This window comes from Danio aesculapii, chromosome 4 (genome assembly GCF_903798145.1).
Source record: "Danio aesculapii chromosome 4, fDanAes4.1, whole genome shotgun sequence".
NCBI classification, from domain to species: Eukaryota; Metazoa; Chordata; class Actinopteri; order Cypriniformes; family Danionidae; genus Danio; species Danio aesculapii.
Genome location: NC_079438.1, coordinates 24,924,398 through 24,946,230, shown reverse-complemented (window position 1 = coordinate 24,946,230; position 21,833 = coordinate 24,924,398). Strand labels below are relative to the sequence as shown.

The following is a 21,833-nucleotide window of genomic DNA, read 5'->3' as shown; positions in this document are numbered from 1 at the left end:
TACCACATTCTACAGTCTACATTCACTCAGTAAAATTAGCAGCTTTTCTACTTTGGACAGAAACTGTAATTTTCTTCAGCTCACTTGAGTTTTGAAAACCAAAGACTTACAGAAGCTCCTAAATGTAGACAACTCAAACTGCAATAATAGTATCAATGATTGCATTTAGATTTTATTAGTAAATTTGTGGAGAAGAAAAGCTGAGTATTTTTATATCACAATAGTGATTTACAGTATAGTGGATTCACACACAGTCTGTGTTTGACATAATTATACAGGAGCTAAAAACTTCTCAAGAGTTTCACCAATGAGACCAGTTTCTTTAGTTTCCCTGAAGTGCTCTGGTGCGTTATTTTAAGGTAAAAATAATATGATTTGTGGTTTCTTCTAGAGCTTTTACTGCTGGTGATATCTCTCTCAAACATGTCACATCTATTATGAAGGACAAACACACTTCTGGAGATCAGGATTTGTCTCCAGGATGCAGGTAGCCCTGTAAAATATATGACCAATTTGCTGCACGTTTATTCTGTTTTTTTTTTTTTTTTTTTGTGACTAATTTGCAACACATGTGCTGTCAAATTGATGAAGATCGTTTCTTTATTTGCTGGTGTTTTTTTTTATTGCATGTGCTTTCTTAAAGGGCACCTAGGTTATCCCTTTTTTCAGATTTAATATAAGTCTTTTGTGTCCCCAGAATGTGTCTTTAAAGTTTCAGCTCAAAACAACCATCAGAGTATTTGTTATAGCTGTTTGAAAGTGTCTGTATTATAGGCGGTAAAACTTGGTTGCTGATTTTTTGTACTGGGCCTTTAAGGCTAGTCCTCCCCGCCCACCGTTCCCACGTGCCTGTCAGCAACATGCCTCAGTCACCGCCCTCGGCTGCCTCAGGAGGCAGATCTCACGTCGCATTTGTGAGAAATACTACAGTAAGAACTTTACCAATCAGTATTTGATGCAGTTTTTGTGAGTTGCAACGATGAGTCACACACAATGTCATTACAAAGTTTACGCGCACACACAGTGAGGACACGTGCACACACAGAGACAGAGAGAGAGAGAGCACGCGTTTAGCTTCGCACTCTGTTTGCACGCATATGTGAAAGGATACAGGTTAATCTCCACTGCTGTATGGATATTTTTTTATTTTAATGTACAAAATAAACCTGATTTAACGTCCACAAACCGGGATTGAAGCATCTTCCTTTATAATTGTTCTGACACGCGGCTGTGCTGATGAAGTAAAGCTAAGCTAAATCGCTATAATTCATTACACACGTGCTCTGTTTTAAAACATTTTAAACTTGTAAAACTCACTCTTGATCACATTTAAGGATGATTGATGACTCTAGCGAACTGAACAGACCGGGGGGGACCGCTCTCCTACGTCAAGTTGCGATAGATCTGAAAACCGCTCCAATTAGTTCACCGTTTTTATGTTGTTAAATTTGGGAAAAAAAAGCACTGGGTGTGTTTATTTCACCTTAATATTACGGTCTATACACTATATCTACACATATGTCTGTCCAAACAGCTTGAAAAGTAGATTTTTCACCATAGGTGCCCTTTAAATTACAGCATGTTAAGCTCTCTCGGCCACCGTATGAATCACTGATCTCATCCAAAGTTTATATTGCATTTGTCATAGACATTTGGTTTAGTCAGTTTCAGAAAATAAGCCTTCAGGTTTAATGAGGTACAGATGTGGCTACTGAAAATACATGTGTGAAGAAACGTGACCATGCGTGACACCAGTGTATTTTACACAAGCACAGAATGCTCTGACACAAAAAAAGACATGACCAGCAGGGGGCAGTTACGTAACATACTGAACTGGGGTCTTTTCTTCAAATGTGGAATATTGTAACACACAGGTTGTAGGTGAAAGGTTTAATTACTCCCTGGAGTAGATATGTTTCACTGCTAAAATTACTTTTATGAGTCTCGGTTCCAAAAAGTCTGAAAGTAAGATCACTCTGTGACATCTTATCCACCAAGATGCTTAACAGGCTCCTTTTGCCCCATCCCTTCTTGGTCTTCAAATAACATTGCAGATGAAAAGGGGGAGAAATCACTTCTTTCTTTGCAAACACACACACACACACACACACACACACACACACACACACACACACAAACACTTTAAATATTGAAATGGACTTTTAGAAACAAAATTCACTCCAAAGTGCATGTAATGTGTTTATAATCTGTATATTGGAGAAGGGTCTGGATGCAAACCTGGTGCAGTGCAATCTGAGCTGCATCCAATGCTTTTGAATGGGCTCACTAACCCCACCCCTAACCCTACCCCTCACAGTGACGTCACTCGCACCATTTGAGTGCATTGTGTCAGACATTGCATCGTTGAGTGATGCAATCTCAGCTTGAATCATAAAGGCTGCATCCAGATACTATTGGTATATTGAATATGAATGCATGAATTTTGTTTTATGTACATTTAAACAGATCATGTTATGGTAACAGCCCATGATTTAGGACATATTAAATTTTTTTTATAAATTTAGAGCTCCCACGCAAACTTTCCTCTCAAGCCATTGATCAGTCAAGAGAGAATGGGTGTGACCTGACAAATAGCTTAAATCCATACTACATATCCAAAATCCTCTCAAAATGTTTTCTTAAGGAGACCCTTTCTGTACTCGCCACATATCGGAGTCCTTTTTTTCTCCAGCAATTTTGTTGGATTGGCAAATTGGCTGTTTTTCAAACAGTTACCTTGTTTATTTACTTCATTCAAGTTCTAAATGTATTGTTTTATTTGTGTTTTAAAAGTTATTTATAATATGTGACATGAAGATGACTGTTTACTTCAATGGTTTTGGATAATGGAGTTTGAGATTGTATGAGTATGAAATTGCAGCACAAACCACACTGAGGGGTTTAAATATTGAGCAGCATTTATTCTGTATTTCTGTTCTTCTTCTGGGCGACCCATTTTACATCACAATTCCGAGAGAAATATATTTGATAACTGTGGAGAGGTGAGCGTGATCGAACACCCAATAAGGGGGGACAGCATGCTCTGAGCCAGGCGGCTAATCAGCAGGTCAATCAGAAATTATAAATAACACCTGTCTTTCTAGTGATTGGGCTGGAGATACTCCCTTCCTAAAGACAACGGGAGGAGCAGACTGCGGAGAAGAGAGCTCTCACACACACGTACAGCTACACGTATGGTAAAAACAAAACAAAATAAAAGATTTGTGCTTACCTGAATCGCCGACCCTGTCTTCTTCTTCCCACAACAACGAACGTTACTACAATAACAGTGTGTGACACATTGCTGACCTTCCTCATCAATAAGTGAGGTTTATTTATAAACTAATTTTAAGAGGATCACATGCTTATGATTGATCATGGTTGGTCCCGCATCAGCTCTGCATATTACACATCAGATTAATACTGACTCACTATAAATAGCCAGAGTTTTCCACTGCCGTCATCTTTGTCTTGAAGAATGCTTCCCGCTACAAAACGCTTCAGCTCCAAAAGCTTTTACAGCATTGCACCATTCAACCTATCGACATGTATAAGAACCAACAAACAACAACAACTTCAGCAAAAGTCCCCGCTCTCCCCGAGACTTCAGCCATGGCTCAGTGCCACCCATTAGGCACTGCTGTCTCTTCCACAATTTAACCACAATGCTGCAATATAATCTCCTTCTCTGTCCACTTCAAATGCCTCACCCTACACATCCGCTGTGTTTTCAACCAAAATCTCCAGCAATATCACAGTTCACAAAATCTGCCTGAATATGCAGATGACGGGATCCACACCTTAAGCCATCACTATAAAGCAGATTTCTCACACCTTACTGTTCCAACCATAGTACATAGCAGGCTTTAGGGGAAACCTCACAAAAATAATGACTGTCCAACATAGACTAAACATTTTATATATCTTTCAAAAGCTGAGACTCGTGTGCCTAGAGCGATTTCAACCATTTTAAAACACGAACAAAGCGGACATTAGTGTCCTCTATTGAACTGCTAACAACCTAAGAAGACAATAAAAAACTAAGAAACTCAGCTCACAAGCCTCTCGTCTGTCCACAGATCCATTACATTCCAACAGCATAGAGTAATTTGACTGCAAAGGGTCCAGGCAATCCAACTCTGCAAAACATCAGTCCACAACACATTTATACGTCAATAGACATCTACGAGATCATCAAAACTAGCCACTGCAGCTCATTCAGTAAAGCAGCGTCAATGTAAACATTTCATCATCAAAATGGCCTCCTGCCTTTTGACCCTTCGATTGACATTTCATCGAATCAATAGCTGAAAAGAGAAGTGTCTCCATCCGAGCAGCTCACAGGATGAGACAGTCCCACCCTCTCTCTTGACAATTTATGAATCGACCCAGTTGCAAATGACTTTGGCCAGATATTCTTGTGAATTTAATAATGTTAAGATTCCAAGTGTAATGTTATTTAAATATGGTATAAGTAAAGCCTATCGCCAAATGTATCATCTAAAAGAAGTTTAATGCCTATCCAGCTTTCCCTCCGAATCATTCTCCAGCCATTCCTTTAGAATTGGAGCTGCCACTACAGCAGCATACAATGGGCTCTCCCAAAACCAAATCCAGACTCTCTGGCCACCAAATCCAGGCCACTGGTCCTCGGATGCCTTCAAATTCTACATCCGCCTCAGCCAATACCACTTCAAGGAAGCCCAGCTGTCTTTCACCAGAGGACACCCTCCATCCAGAGTCCAAGGGCATGAGCATGACACGAGCCATTTACGTATCCCCTCCATCCTTCTAGCATTGAGTTCCTCTGCTACTTTTCTCTCATTTCTAGCTTTAAGTTCCTCCGCCACTTTCCCTCCATTGTAGCGATGAGTTCCTCCGCTAACTTTTGTTGCTTCTAGCGTTGAGTCATCTCTAACTCCGATGGAGTTTACCCGAGCTCTGTCTCACAGTAGTCATGCCAAGCCCATACCCTGGCCACCCCTTCACGTTTCCAGCAAGAGTCTTCACTACCCCCTCCCTTTCTCATGGCTCTACTGCCCGAGAGTGCTCCCCAAGCCTCGACTCAATTCCCTTGAAGCCTCTGAGTCAATCTCCATCCCTCCCAGGCCACTAATGAGGTACAAAAAAACTCTTTTGAGTTCCTCCGCATCTCCTTTCCTCTCTTTTCTAGTATCGAGTTTCTCCGCATCTTCTTCACTTCCATTCAGTGTCGAATGTTTCTACTCTTTCCTCCACCCCCTCCCTTTTCCAGCTCCTCTCCTCCTCCTACCTCTAACTCCCCAACCCTTTCAGCATCGAGTTGCTCCGCTACATATCTTTTTTCAACGTCGAGTTGCTCCTCTACTTCTCCTTCTGCCGTAGGAGTCCCACCCTACAGCTCTAACTGCCACAGAGTTGTTACCCTGAGCTTTGACTCCCCTGCCCCTCCCAAAGAATATCTCTTTTTACTTTTTCCTAGCATTGAGTTCCTCTGCTTCTCCTGTTCTCCCTCTCCTAGCACTCTCCTAGTTCCTCCACATCTTCTTTCCTTCCTTCAAGTGTTAAATGCTTCCGCTCTTTCCTCCACCCCCTCCTTCTTCCAGCTCCTCTCCTCCATCCACCTTTAACTCCCCACTCCTTCCAGCATTGAGTTCCTCCGCTACTTTTCTTTTTTCATCGTTGAATTTCTCTGCTACTTTCCCTTTTTCCTAGCATCGAGTTCCTCCGCTACACTTTCTTCCTTCCACATAGGCCATCACTACCCAAGCTTTGACTCCCACAGAGTCTTTCAGAGCTTCGACTCTCACAGGAGTCATGGCCCTGAGTTCAAACTCCCCTCTTACTATTTAAACGGGAGGGAGCCCCAGGTTTGAGGATATTCTGAGCTCAGGGCTCTCTCCTGGGACAGCATTCCAAACACGCTTTGTTATCAATCATCAGCTCAATGTGAACTCTTGAAGTGTGGTTTATTTATAAATTCTTTTTGAGAGGATCACATGATTATGATTGATCACCGCTGGTCCTGCATCAGCTCCACATATTGCACCAATTAGATGAATACTGACTCACTATAAATAACTAGAGTTTTCCACTTCAGTCATCTTTGTTTTGAGGAATCCCCCCTACCACCTATACTCCTCCCCTTTTCCTGATAGGGCGGCATGGCGGCCTAGTGGTTAGCCCTGTTGCCTTATAGCAAGATCACCACTGGCTCAACCCTTCACCAGGCCAGTCGGCGTTTCTTTTCCGTAGTTTGGATGTTCTCCCCATGCTCGCGTGGGTTCCTCGGTTTCGTCCTACCGTGCAAAGCCATACATCATAAGTAAATTGACTACTCCAAAGTAGCATCGTAAGACAAACTCTTAGCCAGCTATATTTTAGCTATTCCTAACACGTTCACAAGCAGGGGAGTTCTTGAGACCTATCTGAGCTCAAACTCCCATCTCGCCCTTTAAACGGGAGGGAGCCCCGGGCTTGAGGACATCTCCACATTTCTATTATTTTGAACACAACCCTTTCAGAGACAACAGCTTTATTGTGTTTCTGTTACACGACTACATTTACAAGTACATCATTTATAGAGCACAGATATCAACATTGCTATTAACAGTGACTCAAGAGAATACACGTGTTGTGCTGCTGTTTTATTACAGATCTGTGTGTGTGAGTGTGTGTGTGCGTGCATGTTATAAGCTGATGTTTGTTTACTGACAATGTGAATCTGTGTGTGTTTACAGTCTGCATCATGGAAGAGAGAAGAGGATTACAACAGGAACATGCAAATGTACTTCTACACACAAAGACACTCTCACACACATATACACACAGCTTTGATGTTTGTTGTGTTATAAATGTGTCTCTTGTGTTCAGATGATGCCTGTTTTCTCACACTGGATCCAAACACAACAAACACTCGTCTCATTCTGTCCGAGGAGAACAGAAAGGTGACACGAGTGAGGGAGAAACAGTGGTATCCTGATCATCCAGACAGATTTGACGATGTGTCTCAGGTGTTGTGCAGAGAGAGTGTGTGTGGACGCTGTTACTGGGAGATTGACTGGAGTGGAGATGGTGTGGAAATATCAGTGTCATATAAGAGTATTAGAAGGAAGGGACGAGGTTATGAGAGTTGGTTTGGATGTAATGCTCAGTCCTGGAGTTTGATCTGCTCTTCCTCCAGTTTCTCATTCATACACGATAACACACAGACTGGTCTCTCTGTAGAGCCGATCAGCAGTAGAATAGGAGTGTTTGTGGATCACAATGCAGGAACTCTGATCTTCTACAACATCTATAGAGATAAAACGAGTCTTATCCACTCAGTCCAGACCACATTCACTGAGCCGCTCTATCCTGGGTTTAGGGTTCATTATGGATCATCAGTAAAACTGTGCTAAAGACTGAGAGACTGACAAGAGATCTACTCATAATCCTCTGCTCTGCAGGATTAGCCAGTAGAAGTATGATTACTAAAAACTCATTTGTTTTATGTTGCTTTTACAAATGTATTGTAAACTTGCCTCTTTTTTATTTCTGTTTTCTTTTATATTGTATTCTTTTTTCTGTTCAGTACTTTAGTTTCACATGTGGTGTTGAAAGTGCTTTTTTTAAATCAAGTTTTAGTTGATAATAAACTTTACTGTAAGCCTATATGCACAGAAACACAGGTTATTGTTGGGGTTTGTGAGTCTGAGCAATCATGAAAGGCGTCGTCAGAGCATCCGCTCTGGGGAAATGTTGACACACACAGATTTACAGAAAACATGAGATTATTTCCCACTTGAAAATAATGTCTCGACGCCACTTGAAGTTGGATATCTGACTTGTAAACTTGAGGCAGATTGAACAGCCCTGAAGTCAGCCCTGAGATGCATCATTTCCTGTCTCTATATAGATGGAGGCTAGTTAGAGAACATATCATATTGCCTCCTTTTGCATTATTTTAAAGTACTACATCACAGTCACATTTTATTTAGAGTTTCTAACCAACTCACACTGCTTCAAGTCAGATGCTGATTATTTTACACAGCACATTATAAAGTTCAGCACACTATTAGTCTCTTAGATAATCTCTGTTTAATGAAATGTACAAAATGAATGAATGAGGAATTTAAATTCTGATTCCGCTTAACATTCCACTGTCTGTAATTATAAGTTGTGATCACTTTACTGATGTTGTAAACCATATTTTAGATGCCACAGTAGCTACAGGGTTGTGAAGTTAAGATATTTTTCTTTGCGACAGAAGTGTAAAAGTCCATCCATTAACCCAATGATGAAACTAACAGCATGGGTGAAGGTTAAATGTGTGTAAGCCTTTTCTAGTGCTTCTGTAAAGAATTTTGTTTTCCAACTCTGAATTTAATCTGACTCCAATTTTAAGTGAAATTTTAAGAAATTTAGATTGTATTTCTAATAACAAGAATGGATCACATTCATCTTTTTTGACTCAATTTAGAGTTTTTGATTTGTATCGGATCCCATACTCTTCAGTTATACGTTCATTAGGGACCAAAGGCCGCTTACAGGTCCACACCCCGGGATTGTGTTTCTTCTCACGGACACTATCTGGACACTCTGAAGATAGTCAGAGGATGCAGGGTTAACTAATACCCAATTAGTCTGGTTGCCTCCTGCTCACTCATACTAAAAATAGTAATTTAATAACCATGCATCTTCTTTTCTTGTAAATATTCTAAAGTACTTTTAATGCTCATTGTTACATCTGCTATGTCTCTCCCTTTTATTGCATATGCTTGGTTTGTTTTAATTAATTTAGGCATCACCTCCTTTTGTCTGATCACCAGCGATCTCTAACCACCAGAGGTAAACATTCACACTTATAGAACTACAAATCTGCCATGTTATTAACTACAACACCCTAGGTTGCATAGGAGTACATTGCAACAGCCAGTTGATAAAAAAAAGGGTTGGGGCATTTATTTCATTTTTACGCCTTCAGTCTGAGACATCTCGCGCACTGTTCCATCCCTCCTGAAAGAACTCCATCTTGGTTTATAGTTGAACAAGCCATCCTACTTCCTCTTCCACCACTACATTGTCTATCCATCCATCCATTTATTCATTTTATTTTGTAAATGTGTTATTTTTGAGGCTGATCTCAAAAATATAACAATTTTACTGACAGAATTTTAGGTGCAGGCTAGGACTGTCTCTGCCATTTGCAGATAACGTTGACCTTCAGCATGGATGGTCTGCTGCTGAGTGTGACATGGCAGGGAAAGAAACAGCACCTCTAAATCAGAAACCAAGGTGCTTGACTGGAAAAAGGTGGCCATCTCCCAAATGGAGTTCAAGAATCTGCGTTTTTTTTTTCATGAGAAATGGAATGTGAGATTTAAAGATGGATCAGTGCAGCGGCAGCAGTAATGCAGTTGATGTGATTGTTGTGGTGAAGGAGCTGTGACGAAATGCAATGTTCTCATTTAAACGCTCAATCTAGGTTTCTACTCACACCTATGGTCATGACTGAAAGGACAAGATCTCGGATACAACCGGACACATTTTGCAAAGTGTTATGACCCGCTTGTTTGAGTCGCAACATAAAAGAGAGATGAGCTAACAAAATAGCCTGAATGCAAATTATTTATTATAAAATGTAACTCATAGAACAATCAATCAAAGCAACCAACAAATGTCTAGAGATAATAATGAAGATAAAGAACTCAGGATATAATCACAACAACACTTTAACTACATGATACAAGTAATACAAAACAAAACCATAAGGTTAAAGAGTCAATGAGATGGCAGGTCTTGACATGAGGACTCCTGAGTAGCCACAGCGTACTGGAGTAGCTACCACAACAACTTTTATATACCCATTGATAAGTAATGCAGGCATCCAATCAGGATTTACCACACACTCCAATCTGGAGTCTTGGGATCATCACAGTGTATTAATATTGTAAAACTTAATACCTGTCGCTCTGCCTAAATCATAAAATATTCATCAAGTTTATATTCTACTCAAAAAAGTAAATGAAGTAAACTAGAAAGAATGTTGAACCTAAAAGTAAAGAAACTTTACTAATAAAAGATGCAACACTGGACAATTGAATGGGCTTTCTAAACTTGAGGCCCTGGTATACTGCAAACTAACCGTCCTGGAGCTCCACCTTCTTTGATGTGCGGCGTCTTCCCAGTGATTTGTTTCTCATTCAGGGAGTCAGACAGAGATGTTATGTTTAGAGACGTATTGTTTAAAGTTATTGTGTGTTTATATTGTGTCAAATGTCTTTCCCCCTGTTCTTTTTTTTGCCTTGACTACTCCCCTCCTGAGTTTCAAGCAGGTTGCTGATGGCTTCCCACAGCTGTGTTTACTTAACATAGAGGAGTGAGAGGGGATAAAAACACAGGCCAAACACTTGGATGATGAGAAAGGAGCTAGAGAGGAACCTTTCTCCAGAGCACTAGCTGGGTTTCAGTTAAATTAAAGCTGTTGTGAACTGTTGGAAAGTTGAATTGTGGTGATTTAAAATCTTACTTGTTGACAATTGGTACTCGTTCTCTGTTGTGGCTTAGAGCAGTATCACGATTTAAACTTTGATTTCTTTCTTTTGCTTTTCCCCCCCAGGAAGCAGTAAGGAGGTGGTCGGCCTTTTTTGTTGAAATCTTTCTCCTGTTTTGAGGTCAGTCAGGGAGTCAGTGTAGTTTTGCTGTTATTTTTCATCATTATTTTCTTGTAGCTTATTTAGAGGTTTTACTCCCAGACAGAACCCTGTTTTTGTTTGTTATTTTGGCTTTATTCCCCTCCTGAAGCTAGAGCTCCCTTAACACTACATTGTGTGTGACTTTGATTTTTTTTTTTTTTTTTTGTAATTTTGAAACTTTACTCATTGCTTTGTTGTGACTGGTCCCAGTTTAGTGCTCTTTAAACTAATATTGTTGCGTTCATTGTATTTCCCCTAGACTTGTGTAGGATGTAACAGAGAACATCATCCAAAAGAACACTAGCTACATGAATACACTGGAGAGTAGAGTACAGATGTATGCACACCTGTACAATTACTTGCAAAGAGATTTTAAGCTGCAGAGGTGCTGTTTGCCAGATGTTTATGAAACTGTTCTTCTCTCAGCCGCCATCATTGTTTACGGTAAACGCAAGGAGCGCAACACATTTACAACCCCACCTATTGCAGTGTAGGAGTGTTGGAAAACAGTATACCATCACTCAGTCTTTTCAAACATGAAACATCCTGTGCACATGAGAAAATGTTTTGCTGCATTCATGTCACGTGTGCAACTTTTTGTTCATGTGTTTCTTAAACTCTAAAACGAGCGACGCTCTGTAGACACTGATCAGATCTGTACGGATTATCTCCAGCGTGAGTCCTCTTTTTTGCAAAATTCTATTGTACGGCACTGTGAAAAGGGGCGGGATTAAACAAGATGATTAGACATTAAAAAGTGAGCGATTGGTCCATATTTTAAATTTCTGTCCAGAGAGGTCATGTTTTGATCTTCGATTGGTCTCACACAGTCAAGTGATGCGATTTCGCAGGTCAGTTCACCAAGCTTGAATGTTGTAAGGCAACTCCGAAACTTGACGCACAAACTAGCATTTCCGGTCTGATTCATTTGCGCGCGTATGAATGGAAGTCTATGGGGAGAAAAGTCCAGTGTGACCGCGGCTTAAGTGCAAGTGAATGGTTTTTCTCCACTGTGGATCCTCATGTGTTTATTAAGAGATGATGATCGGCTGAAACTCCTCCCACACTGAGTGCAAGTGAATGGTTTCTCTCCAGTGTGGATCCTCATGTGTTTATTAAGGTGTGAGGAGGAGTTAAAAATCTTCCCACACTGAGTGCAAGTGAATGGTTTCTCTCCAGTGTGGATCCTCATGTGTAGATTAAGGTGTGAGGAGGAGTTAAAACTCTTCCCACACTGAGTGCATGTGAATGGTTTCTCTGCAGTGTGGATCCTCATGTGTTTATTAAAGTTTGAAGATTGGCTGAAACTCTTCCCACATTGAGTGCATGTGAATGGTTTTTCTCCAGTGTGGATCCTTATGTGAATTTGAAGACTGTTTTGTTTTCCAAAACTCTTTCCACACTGAGTGCAGGTGAAACGATTCTTGTCTCTCCTTTTCAAAATACCATCAGTCTGTAAAAGAGTTTTTTCCTCAATTTTGACATGATGTTTCTCCTCTTTACTCCCCTCATACTCTTCAATTAGGCCTGAAATAAAAATAAAACATTAGTTTTCATTAAATCTTAAAATGTCTCATCAAAAGCTGAAAAGTGAAAAGACACTGGAAACATTGGCTACACACACTGGAATTTTGATGCACATTAACTGTAAAATGAATCAGATCATATTTTGATCTGTCCATTAACATGCAGGGCTCGACAATAAGGACTGCCCGATGACCCAGGGCCAGCGTGCGAGACGTTTGGGACAGTATAGAGAATGGTTACTGACCCAATCGGGCCAGTGGTGCCTTGTCACTTAAGTTTAATTTGGCTGCGACTGTTTGTCAATTGCGTCGTGTTTGCCCAGTGAGCGTGGTTTGTCTGGCATATGTGAATCCCGCAATCGTGTGGGATCCGCGCCAAATCAATCGGTCCGAGATCGCCTGAATGAGGTGGTCTCGGCTCGATGGACTATATGCACGGCAGTTCCCCAAAACTGAAAATGGAAAAAAACTAACAAGAAATCTGAGTGTTGAAGTATTCAACCAAGTTGCCAGTTTAAGAGTGATGATCACAGTGATGCATCAGTTAAAATGCATGAGTCTGGTTTAGTTAACTTCAGTTGCTTTTATTCCACACCGGTGAATAGAAATGTGATTTGTTTATAACACGCACAAATCCACCAAACAAACTTCACTGCCCGTTGCTTCACTCAGACTGCATTGTTCTCCCACGTGCACATCTTTGAAAGGCAAATGTGATTAGCAGTCAGTTAGCGACCTCTACTGGACAGGTTTGTGTAATGTTTTGTAACACTGAGCTTTGTAACATCCTAATAGACATGTTCTCTCACTATTATCAATCATTTTGTTTTTTATTATTGCCTAATAATAACTGTCATACATTAAACCCAAACCAAAAGTTTTCTAACTACTTGGAACAGGTGACTGAGGAAGCTATTTTTAGTGGGTTTTAAAGTGAGCCCCACACAATTATAAACATTGTAAACAATGCAGATAAACGTCCAACATTAGATTAAACATTTCCTGACATCAAGTGGCGACATGTTTTCCACAATTGTTTTTTTTTTTTACTTTTAGAAGAACTCTTTTATTACATAAAAATTTATATAATTAATTACATTTAAAATATTTGCTAATCAATTTTGTTGTTTAAAATGTCTTATTTATATGTTTTTTTTTTCTGCAAATACAAATTATTTGAATAATTTACCAGTCATGGGATATATTATTAGTGTGCTTCACTATATTTGAAACATTTGTTATTATATTTATAAATATGTTGTTCTGCAAATGCATATTTTTAAATGTAATTTACTAGTGATGGATCATACTTATATGAATATTTATCACTTGAAACATGCATAAATTGATTTTGTTAAAAATATTTATTTATCTGCAAGTGCCGATTATTTTAATAATTTACCAGTTATGAATCATACAACATTTGCAAATACATTTAGTATTTTTGTTGTTTAAAATGTCATATAGTTCTGCAAATTATTCTAAGAATTGTCCAGTTGTGCATCATATTGTTCATGTAATTTAAAGATTTGCAATTCAGTTTTGTATTTTGTTGTTTAAAGTCTTTCTATTTCATGTAGATGAAAACCAGTTCTAAAATGTATCATTTATGCTTCATACTATGTGCGTTTTCTAAAGATACAAAATAGGTGGTAAACTAGGGCTCTTCCCTTTTTTCCTGGCCTGTCTTTTCCTGGTCTGATTTCCTACTCCGCTCCTCTCCTCCTCTGGAGTCTATCTTCTCTGACTCTACTGCAATCACACTAACTTCTGGGCCTGCGCTCTTTGTCTCTCTCTCCCTCCCCCTGTGTCTCTCCTTCTGCCTCTGGTAACTTTAACTTAACATTTAAGCTGGGTACAATTTATATCATATGTTTTATCATTTCATATTTTAACATTTTATACAGTTATTTTGTACTTAATTCAGTTGTAACCATAGAGAATTATTGTCATTAAATCATCTCATTATCAAGTATTTGTGAATTACTTTTGATTTAACATCAACACTTAATATTGCAATACAATACAACCACATAATATCAATGCTCTCCTACATTTATAGCTATTAATACTGCCCTTATTTCCGTTTTTGGTATGAGATTGCAGAAGAATGGTTTGACTAGAAATGTACAGTTTTTTACCAACATACTGATAACTCTTTAGTCATTCGGCAGAACTCCAGTTCGAACCGATGTGGTTTAAAACCCATTCTTACAAAACCTAAAACTATAACCTACACACACTACTTACAGACAGCACACAATATAATATATCAGTGCACAAGATCAGTACAATATGTATTGCATTTAAATAATCATTTGAATGAACTGTTAGCGGAAGTGCTTCAGTATTCTGTTGAGTACTGGAATTAGCATGTAAGCTAACAAATCACTCATGTTCTTATTCACAATAGTGACACTGCGTTTCCCATACACTGATTTATTTGTAGTAATGTGGGAGTTTTCACATGAGCGTATCTTTAAAGGCAACCAGTTATCTACAGAAAGTTTAATTGTCTTCATGAAGAAAACTTGTTTCTTTTCTCAAATTAGCCAATCACAATAAATGTGCAGTGTTTTGGAACTAAAGTCTTCATTTATTACCCACAACACATCAAGATTTGATCAAGTCAAAATCTCATAATCTGACACAAATCACACCGCACGAGTTTAGCCGGACTTTCATTCGCCAGCAAGTTTTGTGAAATTGCAGACAAAAGCCCCAAATTGGAGGCAAATGGCTGTTTGTTCATGCGAGTGACAATCAAACAATGTGAATGATCAGAAACACAATCTAGGGGTGTAGGACAGTGTTCCCTGCATCTCCCCAAACGTTTTCTCCTCCCTATTCTTCTAATTTTCTTTTCAGTGCTGAGCAAGTGTGCAATGTGCACAAATATAGTTATCGGTTCAAGTTGAAACACATTGTTAAATTTTGCTGTATTTGGCTAAACAGTTCAAGGGTGGCTCCCCAATGTGTAGATACATAAAATAAATAAGCTAACCAAAGTTCTTACGGGGAAAAGACTATTGAAGACAACGAATAGTGCAGTTCCTCAGCAGTGATGTTAACTTGTCTTTAGTTTACTTAGGTCACATGTTTTTTGACTGGGAGAAACCCAGGGGAAACCTACACAAGCACGGAGTGAACGAGAAAACTCCACACAAAATGTCAACTGGTTCAGCAAACTTTAACCTGTGACATTCTTGCTTTGAGGCCACATTGCTAACGACTGGGCCACCATGTTGCCCAATCTAGAAAGGAGGGGGAGTAGGGGTGGAAGGGGAATTTCTCAAGACAAAGATAACTGAGGTAAGAAACTCTGGTTATTTATAGTGAGTTAGGAATCATCTTATTGGTGAATCATGTGTTAGCTAATGCAGGACCAGCCATGGACAATCATAAGCATGTGATCCTCTCGAAAGTAGTTTATAAATAAACCTTATGTCAATGAACAGCCAAACTACATGAAAAAGCTGCCGTTTTGAATATACCCATGTTTGTGTAGACAAGGCTTCAATTTTGAGGACTCTGCTCTCCATTGTGAAGCTTCAGGTGAGTGCTGAGGCTTCTTTTATGTTTAAAGTCCTTTCCACACTCACTGCATCTAAAACGATCTTCTCCTGAGTGAGTCTTCATGTGTTGCTTAATGGAGTCTAATCGTGCGAGAGTCTTTTCACACTGATCACATGTGAACACTATGGTTCCATTGTGACCACTCATGTGATTTATGAGGCTAGCTTTGGTTGTGAAGCTCTTTCCACACATGCAAACGGCTTCTCTCCGGCGTGACTTATGTGGTAATAGAGTGCATTTTTACAAATGAAACTTTTACCACACTGTACGGTTTCTCTCCAGTGTGGATCCTTATATAGATCTCAAGGTCTTGTTTTTGCGAAAAACTTTTCCCACACTGTGTGCAAATAAAAATTCTCTTTTCATTGTGAGTTCTCATGTGGATTTTAAGGGTGATGTTTCGCTTAAAACTCTTTCCACACTGAGGGCAAGAGTAAGGCTTCTCCCCAGTGTGAATTCTCATGTGTGCTGCAAAGTTTCCTGCATGATAGAAGCTTTGTCCACACTGTTGGCATGTGTACGGCCTCTCTCCAGTGTGAATTCTCATGTGGGTTTTAAAGCTTTGTGTATAACCAAAACTCGTTCCACACTGTTCGCAGGTGTAAGGTTTCTCTTTAGTGTGAACTCTCATGTGAATATCAAGCTTTGGCTTTTGGCTGAAACTCTTTCCACACTGTTGACAGCTAAAATAACACCCAGAATTGGATTTCCGAGGTCTTCTGCGTAATGAAGTCTTTTTAGTCAGTGTGGGTTTTTCATCAGTCATTATTTTTTGGGGTTTCTCAAACTGCTGTTTCTCCTCCATTTGATAAGTCTCTTCTTTCAGTACCACCACGTCTTAAAAATAAGTGAACTTTAGTATGAAGGCCCAAAGGAACAAGCATGAAATGGATGTTTCACCCACAAATGAAAATGACCGTACCATTTACTCTGTGTTATGCAGTTTTGATAAAGAAACTCATAAAGGTTTAAAACCACACGCGGGAGAGTAAATGGTGAGGCTATTTTCATTTCTGCATCAACTATCCCTTTAAAGGGTTCCTATTATGAACCTTTTTACAAGATGTAAGAGGTTTTGGCTCAAAATCAGATCATAAACCTTGCAGAATATTTAATTTTGAGGGTCAGAGGAAAACCAAGCTCTTTTTGTGCCTGTGGCTTTAAATGCAAATGATCAAATGCACTCGCTCTAGATTACTCATGTTGTGTTCCCTCATGTGTATCTTCCACTAAATTTAAACATTTTTTACTTGCTTGGAAGACCCGATTGAGACAAATCCTGCATGTTCATAGCAAGTGCGCATAATTTACCTTATATTAGTGAGTTTGCATTATTGTATATAACTTATGCAAATGTTTCCCAGTACTGGGTTGCAGCTGGAAGGGCATCCGCCGTTTAAAACATATGCTGAATAGGTTGGTGGTTTATTCCGCTGTGGTAACCCCTGATTAATAAAGGGACTAAGCTGAAAGAAAATGAATGAATGAACTTGTGCAAATGCTTAATGCCACGTTTGCTGTAATCTGGAGTGATGAGGAGATGCCAAGATGACATACTTTGCTACTCGTTTTCATTCATTTGTACTTTTGTATTTGTTTTCTTGCCTTTGAGCATGTCCTGAGGCTTAGCTGAAGACCTACTTGGTGACATTTTATATACCCGACAAGATGCAGAAATGCTATTTAAAAAGGTGACCTGCTGTTTGTCCAATCAGGGACAGTGACAACGTAAATATACAAATAACAATGTTTACCAGGGGTTTGCAAATGTGAAACGTCTGTTAATGAACACCCAGGATTATTTTTTAACCCCAGGTAAAGCATGAGCAGTGTGGAACATGATTACAGATAACCCAGGATTCTGTATATACAGGGTTAGAATGACCCAGGGTTAACAATTTGAAGTGTGAAAAGTCCTAAGAATACTCAGCATCAGCTCTCAGGATAACCAGAGTACAATGACAAACAGCGACAATTGTCAATCATGTCATAGCAGTGACCAGGGTCCATTTCAGAAAGGAGGTTAAGTGAAAACTAAGAGTATTTTAACCCTGAAATGAGAGAAACTCTGGGTTTTCCATTTCAAAATGGCAGGTTTGTCAAACTGGAGAAAGCAGGGTAAGTCAAGCCTGTTTCTGAAAGTAACTTTAACTCAGTGTCAGTTACCATGGTAACTTACTCTGTGAACCTAACCTGGTCAGGGGCAGGTTTTATTCTTTAACCCTGAGTGTCTGTCGGTCTCCTTCCCTTTTTTTTAAAGACAAAGTGGTATTTCTCCCCTTAGCCTTACCTTTCCACCCACCTATTTTAATGCTCAAAACTATACAAAACGATTGATGGAAACATCATGATGCATACTGTAACTTTTAAAAAATCCACATAAAAAATGCGCAAAACTGAGCAGGATAAACTTTAATTCGATAGAATCGATGCGCCTGAACTACAATGGAAACACTTTTACTGAACAAATTACAGTATGTGCATTAAAAAAGGTTTGTTATAAGAGATCATATGATGATGAAAATGTGAATAGACAATCCAGCAGGCTGAGTGCATTGAAGAACATCGGAAATGTTGTTTTGGTCATTCTAAAACGCTTTAACCGTTTTAGTATAATGTATATTATTAAAGAACTCCAGAGTGTCAAGAGAGTCTGTTCTCCACGTCTCACAGCTTCAAACGCCCCCACGTGTTCATTGTGTGTCAACATTGTCTTCTGAGGCGCGAGTACATTTATTAAATAAAGAAAAAATTGACGCAGCTTCTTCTACCGCAGTAAATTCTGTTTTTACTGTTGATATTTGGCACCAGTTAATCAGGAAGTGACGATTTTTAAGGCCTAAATTTTTACGACATTTTATGACTCACGGAAACCCTCTTTAAACACAAGAGCCCTGGTAATTATTTATTATAATAATGATGTAATTCTAACTCAGATGCTATCTGTGAGAACTAGTAACAACTACTTTTAATAGTTTAAATACATGAAGAAGTTGATGAAAAAAGGGGATTGTGATCAATATGACATATGCAAATGGAGAGCACTAAGCCAACACTATCACTGTAATAGCAGATATCTTCTATGAGAATACTTTAGGTCAAATATCGTCAGCTCAGTTAAACTTTTTTAATTTATTGTTTTTATTTATTTTTATAGCACCAGTGCTCAAGGACACTTTACAAACCATAGGAAAACAAGAAAAGCAATAAACTTAAGGAGATGGGAAATGGGAGACTAATAAAACATAAAAGAATGACAAAAGACACGAGAACAAGTGACAAGAAAGAAACTCATTCCTGTCTTTCAATTAGTGCTATGTGCATTTAGGAGAACTAGGCAGCACACTCAGGGCTGCAAGATGGATTTAATTTAGTATTATTATTATTAAAATATATCTGAATGAGGATCAAATGACTGAGTTGGTCTTTAAGAATGAAAATCAACCTGTTTGTTCCTGCAGATCTTCCTGTTTGACTGTGAATGTTTCTTCAATCTTCACATCTTCACTCTCCTCTTTAATAAACGCCATCTTTATAACAGTGTGGAGATCAGTCGCTTCAGCAGGAGTTTTTCTCTGTGTTTGGACACTTTATCCTGTTTAAAATGAACAAAGCAATAAAAATGTCCTGTTTAAAATAAATAAAACAATGAACAGAAACAAAATAACTTCTCTTCAACACTTGCTTCAACAGTTTCTTTATATGAGAGTAATTAACAAAAAGAAATCAGGCAAAAGGTACCATTAAAACACTTATTACACAGATTTCTGTAACTTATTCAAACAATAGCCAATATTTACGTAGGAGTAAAATAATATTACGTTGTAAAAAAACCTGAACCTTTAATTAAATCGGTTTATATCTGTAAACGTTTTAAAACAAACCTTTCTCTAGTTGAATCACAGCGCTGAAGCGGCGCCGCCTGATGACGTCACACTCCGCCAAACTAAAAGTCATTTTTGTTTAGCTTTTTTTTTGCCACTTACTGTTGAAGTCATGGCTAGGGCCAGATGGAATCTGCGGACGTTTTTTGCTATTTCTGCGGAGAATTTTGGTAAAAATCTGCGGATTTCTGTTAAATTATTTTGGGAGTATCATAACTAAAACCTTAATATGTGAAATAAAAAAAATTATATCTTTTTAACTTGTATTTAATGTTTAATATGCAAATCCAATTGGATTCACTTTATTTAGTTAACAAAGCAAGTCTCTCATACAATATATCTACTAAAAGACAAGAAAATATTGCATTACAAACTGCATTGTACATAAATCAGATGAACATTTTCATATTAGTCAATATTACTGTAATTTAAAAACTGAATAAATTTAGATTTTTCCCAGAGATAGGATGTGGCTGGAAGGGCATCCGTTGCGTAAAAACCATAGGCTGGATAAGTTGGCGGTTAATTCAAGGGACTAAAATTAATGAATAAATTTAGATTTACACACATTTACTCAAGTAAATAAATAGAATTAATGATGGGCTAAAAATCTGCGAAATTCCTGGTCATGGCTTATATATACAGCATTTGGAGTTGATCAAAACCTTTACTCTAAACATTTTTAAGACAATTAAAAAAAACTTTTTAATTCACTAAGACTAAGTGTTTAAAGCAGACAATCTCAACATTCTAAGATGTATAATAAAAAATCTCATGGGTGTTTTGAGTTGAAACTTTACAGACACATTCTGGAGAATCTCAAATCTTGAAAAGGGGTAAAATTGGTGCCCTTTAAGTAAAAAGTACCCATTACTACTACATGTTTTAGTTTCACTAGCTGGGTCATTATCACTATAAAGTGCCTTTGATGTCCCACAAGATTGAATCAGTCCTATTTGAATATAATGCGCAATATAGAAACTCTGATGTTTTAATATAATTGGTTAAACCTTTACACACATGCAGGTAGATTTATAAGTGTTTTGAAATATGTTTTTGCCATATTCTTTCATTAAATAGATGTGATTTTGCCATGTCCCACACACTGCTCAGACAACTTCAGTGAGTCTAAAAAGTAGGTAAATTATATCAAATTAAAAAAAAGATTTTTAAATATTCCTAATGTCTTTAACAAGTTATTTTAAAGAGAAGTCATTTTAATAACTTTTATTCTGTTTTAATAATATCATTAATCATTTTGCACGTGTCCTTGAAATTGCTGTCCACCCTGTCATGATGTTGTAAATGCCCCTTTAAGATGTACTCTCATGTACTCATTGGCATCCCCGTGCCCAGTTTGCTTTGCTTTAGAGGTTAAAACGTCTGCTGTGCACACAGTAAATATCTACACTAATGTTTCCTATTTTTCCTCATATTGTGTTTGAAAATGAATGTTGTCAAACTTAACATGTCCCTGTGAGAGTGAAACATTAATTAATATAAATTTAGAATTAAAAATAAAGCTTTTAAACTGTGCACAAAGAGCTTAAATAGGGAAACACTTTACCAGCTGCAGGTGCTACATGTGTTGAATAAATGCTGTCTTTAGCCAAAAATGTCCTCCTTGTCATTGTCCATCCTGTCACAAATCCTTCCTTGACAAGGTGGACATATATGCATTGTTATTGACACTTTATTTTCTTTAATATTTTATTGTTAATTAGTTCATGTTTTTTTTATGTTACAACACTTATACACACACATACTGCACCAGCAGATGCAATATGAGTCGTGGACAATACAAACCTTTGGGCAATATCTGTCTTAGTCTATATTGAGGACATCATTTTAAAGTCCATATAATGGAGCTCACTGACTGTTTGAAATGAAATTACAGCCCTAAGTATTTGTACAATTATGTGAACATCTGTAATCTAATTATTTACCTTATTCTGAAGAAGAAAAAAACATTAAAAGGTGTTTAACTTGAGTTGTCTCCAACATTCCATTTACTCCTCCAATACAGTGTACAATATAAATATTTACATTCATTAGCAAATTTTGTTTAACTTGAAGGACAATAATTGTTTACCATTTACCGTTTTACCATTAATTTGCATATTGATAAAACCTAATTGATAACACAAGAGGTGGCATGGTGGCTCAGTGGTTTGCAGTATTAGTGAAAACAG

General features: G+C 38.2%; 1 long non-coding RNA gene and 2 pseudogenes across 1 annotated transcript; 2 read left to right on the top strand and 1 right to left on the bottom strand.

Moving 5' to 3' along the window:
* Nucleotides 1–21,833, bottom strand: part of LOC130222307 (NACHT, LRR and PYD domains-containing protein 12-like) — a 339,313-nt pseudogene that overhangs the window by 80,808 nt on the left and 236,672 nt on the right.
* Nucleotides 1–21,833, top strand: part of LOC130222311 (zinc finger protein 850-like) — a 535,728-nt pseudogene that overhangs the window by 294,723 nt on the left and 219,172 nt on the right.
* Nucleotides 433–7,538, top strand: LOC130222413 (uncharacterized). Its single transcript, XR_008836446.1, has 3 exons — nt 433–487; nt 6,720–6,766; nt 6,853–7,538. It is a non-coding gene; the product is annotated as an uncharacterized LOC130222413 (long non-coding RNA).